This window comes from Oxyura jamaicensis, chromosome 9, assembly GCF_011077185.1.
Source record: "Oxyura jamaicensis isolate SHBP4307 breed ruddy duck chromosome 9, BPBGC_Ojam_1.0, whole genome shotgun sequence".
Taxonomy (NCBI): Eukaryota; Metazoa; Chordata; class Aves; order Anseriformes; family Anatidae; genus Oxyura; species Oxyura jamaicensis.
Genome location: NC_048901.1, coordinates 12,162,184 through 12,168,409, shown reverse-complemented (window position 1 = coordinate 12,168,409; position 6,226 = coordinate 12,162,184).

The following is a 6,226-nucleotide window of genomic DNA, read 5'->3' as shown; positions in this document are numbered from 1 at the left end:
ACTTTAGATCATTCATAATTCCATTACGTAAAATGCAGTAACAATTTTTGCTACTGGTAATAATTAGCTGGTTGTGCATTTCTATAGCATAATCTGTGCTCAGGCTGCTATTTTTTCTGTCGGCTCAGATACTCTGCCAGCAATCCGGCATCTCAGTTCCCCCACAGGCTGCAGGTAGCTGGAAGCTGGGAAGGAAGGAGGGGGCTACAGAGCCCTCCTGTGCAGAACTACTGCTCAATTGTCTTGAAAGCTGTCTGATAACACTGCCTGAAGACCAGTTTAGCAGACATTGAGATTTCTTGCAAAAGAGACAATTAAGACACCCTGATGAAAAATTGCAAAAAAAAAAAAATAATAAAAAAATTAACAGCATTTTAAAACTTGCTGAAATGAAACTTAAGCTGCTGTAAGAGCAATGCGGAACTAGTTGAGCACTATAATTGATATTTTTGAGCTCGTTCAAATTCATCAAGCCTTCACCATTTTTCTCACCATCAAGCTGAAAGTGTAAACCGCAACTGTAAGCTAAACAAAATAGATCTGGAGTTAAAAAATAACTAGAAATTAGACAGATATATACACTGATTTTGTACAGGACAGCACATGTGGAGGTACACTAAGTCAAATTGCACTTTGACCAACATCTATATATTTATCTATGGAAAATATGTAAATTTCTGCTTCTTTCAGCAGGTGGCTGCCAGGCAGCTGACTGATTCTGCCCTTCACTATGTCAGAAAATGAGACCCAAGAATTAATTACACAAATTTTGGTTTTCCAGTGAAAAACCCTTGTGTTCCAACAGTAGTAATAGTTGGCAACACCATCCTTATTTTTTGGATAATGAGAGAAACTTGTAAGTGGCACCTCATCAGCCAGCAGCGGGAACCACCTTGGACAGAGGTCAAAAGAAATGAATTCTGTGAGCTGCTGTGAGCATCACACAAAATGTCAGCTCCCTTTTTTAAGGTGTCCTGCCCCCTTGCTCTGTTACTGTCTGTGGCAAAAAGTCTCATTTGGCTTCATCACCTTTAGATCTGGCTTGCTTGAACACTGTTTTTTGCCTTGGGTCCATGAGGTTTTCCAGTCTGCTATCCTTTTAGCCCTGCAGAGAGGGGAACAAAGCAGCATGAGGCTAGGCAGCACAGCGGCCGGCAGGGCAGGCTGCTCTTCGGTGCCCACAGAGCACAAAGACCAGCACACTGGCTTTTCCTCTTAAGATCTTCCCAAATAGTAGGTCAAGAGCTTTTACAGCCTGAAGAAGAAATCTGTGTTACAAACTAGCAGAAATCCATCGCGAAGAATGTAAGGACCACACCGATTCCTGGGGCCAGCATTTCTAAGCTTTGGAGAGTCCAAAAACCAAAGCAAAATTCAGTCACAGCTCTGGAGCTTCACTCCTTAGTGTGAACTCCAGTCCAGTGTGAACTCATCGGTTAGGTATGTGTGCGCAGAACTGGCTGAGATCGACAAGCCTTACTGAAAAATAAAGCCAGCACTGCTTCAGACTTCAACAAAATCTGCAACTGGGTTTATTTCCCATGCTCTGGGGTCACACTGCCAGCATTTCACCAGGCCACTTCACATATTCTGTGAATAGACTCAAGAACTGCAGTTTCAAACCAACTGATGTCCTTACTTCATTGACATCAAACACGCTGTAACACAGCCCTCTGTGTAACTCACTGTCAGTGGCAGTTTCGTGCATTTCCCAGCCCTTGCTATTCAGAACAGCTTTCCTTCATTTCAAGTGGTACTGTTGTGATCATGTTTTTGTCAAGCTGTGACACAAGTGCCTGAACTATAGCACTGTTTCTTCCTTCCAGGGCTGCGTTTCTTACCTGGGCACTCTGAACACCAGAGCCTGTCTGTAGCAGAAGACAGAGGTGCCCAAGGAATAGGAGATCGAAATGTCACTGAGCACAACAGGCCTCTACTTCTTCTATAATGGGTACAGTCCCTTGTGACCACTTACAGAGAGCAAAGGTGTAATTTACTTAGAGGGAGAATTATTTGTGCATAAATGGCCATTAACTAATAATACAGAGAAGATGCTTTTAAATTCAAATGGGCGGCATAGCAGCCAGCATTAGACGAGTGACCCAAGCATCTTGTTACTTACATAAACTAAAGCAGGAGGGAGTTTGATGCTGATGACAAAACCTCTTTGTGAGTAACGCCGGCAAAATCTTCAGGAGCAATTTGGGACTAAGTTAAGAGCAAATGGGATATTTTCCTCTCTTTTAGTGAGAAACTAACTCTTTCCCTGTTTGCATAGAACAGGGAATGGAAATAATTGCTGCTTTTTTGTTTTAAAGACTGAATATCTTGACAGTGAAAAGAGGAAGGGCTTTCCTGTTCTCATTAAAAACCTGTAGTAGTGTAAGGTGTTGAGGAAAGAATATCCTTCCTCCATGGAGAAGGAAAAGACTATTGTGAATGGGGAAGGCTGGCAACAGCACTCATCAGCTCCCATAGCCCACACCTACTGCATTTCTTATGAGTCTTACCTTCAGCCCCATTCCTAGTCTGCAGTCCTTCCAGTTTCATTTAGGTGCATCTCATCTTGGGCTGTAAGGTCTTAAAATACAGTGTTAAATGATGTCTTAGCTTGTTCTGCCTGCAGCTTTGGGAGTGACCATACTGCACCCCCAGACCGCAGTTCAGCTTCTTCAAACAGAATAAGCACTTCATTTAATAGTAGTCTTCCTCTACCACTCCCTCAAAAGCCTGTGAGAAGGGGATAAAAGATTTCTCAAGCATCTATACATGAGGGTTAAGGACCTCTATAGCCAATAACACACAGGGGAATAATGCAATTGTTGTTGGACAACAACCAGACTTTAAGTAGTAAGTCCAAATTACTCTTTGGCTCTACTGGGACCTCTCCTCCATGCAAGGTGATAGCACAGTTTGGTGTCATTCATCCTGACCACAATGCCTGTCCACCACACTGTCCCTGGGAAAACAAAAAATGGAGGCAGCGGTTATTGCAGAAACATCCCAGTGACATAAAGTACAAGGACGGTTTGCTAACTTGGAACAACTGCACGTGCCCAGAGGCAGGGATATGAGAAGGCTGAAGGAGCGGGTTTTGAAATGGAAGGTGATGCTGGTGCAGAAGAGGGAGTACAACTATGATCAAAACAAAGATGCCAGCTTGCAGTTTATAGAAAATTAGGTCCACAAATTCTGGATGTATATTTAAAAAAATCACATTTATTTCCTCATAGCTAAAATAAAGACATTATTTTAAGGTAGTGAACATTATCCCGATATACTGGAAATACAAACAAAGAATCCAGCAACTTTCCAGGGTTGACAAGATTATCTCAGGCCTGGGCGATCTTACTTTGCATTGTGCTGGAAAATAGGCCCTGGTTAGATGAACCCTGGAGTGTGTGCAGTCCTCATCTCTGCTTCCACACACAGGAACCACCTCTGCAGTAAGCAGTCAGTATTCCCAGTAGCCCTGTGCCCCCCAGAAGGGTCCTGTGCATTGTAGACTTTTTCTGCGGTATTTATCGGGCAGCACAGTGGAAGTGATTACAGTGCTGGGACTTAAGATAGGACTTTCCAACTTCCCAAGAGTCCTCTTCTGCCGTTGTTTCCTGCTCATGTTGGAGGCTGGTACCTTACAACGGGCAACCTCAGATGAAAGAATGCTCCCTCCCATAAAGATTGGGAAGTATGCTAAGATCGGAAGATGCAGCTGCCAATATGGTGCTGGGTGGCATCGAGGCAGCTACATGCGCCCTTTTTTCTCTTGGTCCCTCTCAGGCTTGCTAAATTCAAGTCTCTGTACAGGGACTGTGAGAAGCAGAACACATAGCAAGAACTGTCGGGAAGCTGCTTCTATGTTTCTGCCTTTGCTTTAAGAGTGTATCAGCTCCTTGCTGTTGATTCATTCGTGATGAGTGTCCCAGATGTGACTTCTTCTGTCTCTCTTTTTAATCATAGCCCCATGTCGATGCTTACGGAAATGCCTCTTCCCAGGGACTCCCTGAATCTTTCACTTTCCAAGATGGGAACCAGGATTCCTGGCCTGTCTAGGCAGATACACCTGGCACAGTCCAGCGTTACAGTACTGAAATGCCACAGTGATGAGATGCTGCTTTCAGCAGACAGCTGAATTCTGTCTGGTGTTGGCTGCAGGTCAACATTTAAGCAAAAAGCATGATCAATGGGCAACAGAGAATGCAAAGGTAAGAAGATCAGCGCACGATGCAAAGTAGTCTCTGCATATAGCTGGTGAAACATGTACAAAACCCAGACACACACATACTAGCAGTAATCTGTGATGTTACATAGCTCTGTAAACTTACTGTGCGAAAGAAGTCATGAATACGTTATCTAGCCAGTAATTCCAACCAGTTTTCTCAAGCTGGTATAGAATCAACACAGGTCAATTCAATATGTGTAAACCAAAGACAATAGACAAACACCTCAAGAACAGACAAGCCTTCAGCTCTTGCCACACTAAGTGGTTCTTTTAGCTAGCAGGTAATTATTTAATGAAAACAGTAGGAGTGCAGCCAGAACAAGTTTCTAAAGGCCAAAAAGAAGCATGTTTTTGGAAGCTGCTACCAAGAAGTAACAACCTGGATTTGCCCCAGGATTAAATAACATGTTGCTGCTGCAGACTTGTGTGATGGAACAGCTCGGGCAAGCAGCTCCCGGATGATGTGTTCTCTTCTACTTGCAAAAACACAACATTCACCTCAGTGCTGCCCTGGTTCTTGTCCAAATACTGAAAAAAGCTCCTACGTTTGCAGATTAATCCCTGAGCAAGGGATTCTGTAAACACCAGGCCCTATAAAAACAAACAGAAAAAGGAAGGAGGGGAGGTGCTTGGCAGAAAAAACAACAACAACAGAATTTTAAGGGTTAAAAATAGATCACTTGGTTGGCAACACACAGGAGACAGTCTGCAGATAGTGATCAGTGCTAGTACTAGTCAACACTTGCTTAAAGAACTAAGATCCTTTCCACAGTGCAGTTAATGAGCAGCATGCTGACAATACCACAGCTATCAACCGACCTATTTACTGCAAGGTTTCCGTTCCCAGTACTCACAGCTAACACAATCTTACTGCGACTTTTGCAACTTTTAATGCTTTGTTTAAAGCTTCATCAACTGGAATCAAGAGATCGCTGCTGAATCTCAGCTTTCACTTAAACTGATAAAGAAAATACAAAGTTTCTCACCTGCAAAGAAAGGCCTGATAAGATGATAAGGCCTCCCTAAGGTCAAAAGTCATGATGATAGACAAAGAGAACCTAACCCAAGACAGGGTTAAAATATTGTGACTTCAAAACCACACCTGTTGTTTCTCAGAGGTCTTGTTCACTTCCTTATTGTATTCCTGGATCAGTATTTGGAGGGAAGATGGGACTAGCTTAAAAAAGGAGGCATTCATTACCAGCAGTTAGCATAAAAGGCAGCAGGAACACATTTACATCAGCTGGGAAAGACAAATGCCAAAGCTGTGCACTGACTACACAAAATGAAGAAAAACATATTACAAGGAAACGGGGTAAGGCTGGCGGGAGATTTCTCACTTTCCTTCCTCTTGATCATCCACACACAAAAACTGCCTGAATCCAGCCCTCTCTGACTGCTGCTTTCACCTCCCTCTTCTATGCTGAGCTTTCCCTAACATTGTTAGTTCAGCTATACAGACTGGAAGACAGAAGAGGAAACCAAACACACAATTAAAACCTGAGGACAGGCCAAACCAGGATTCCTAGAAGTAAGTATCACAAAGGCAGGTCTGTTTGTGCTCAGGCTACCAGGGTTAGAGGCTAGCCCTGTACTCCTCTTTGCGGGTGCAATTTTCTAACCCTCCGGTGTGAGAGCTTCCCGAGCTTGTCAAGGGATTTGCCCTGTTACTTTCAATAGGCTGTGTGGCTTATTATTTCAGTCAGTTTGTGCTTATGGGTCAGCTTAGCTAGGCGATGTCTGATCCAATTCAGTCTTATGTTGAAGTGAAAACTTGAGCCTTGTTCTCGTGGGTTAACCCTGGCTCTCCTCTGTGGCATCCCCACAGCCAGGTGCTTGCCCTGAGGTTCCCCCACCACCCACCTTCATCCTGGGGGCTGCAAGTTCTATATAGATGTGACTCAAGCTGCCTCTAGCAGCAGGGATGATGGGGATGAGCACATCCACTGCTCCCTGGGTTCTCTCCTTTAGCTTCCACTGCTACCCAGAACTGGTGGCACAGCA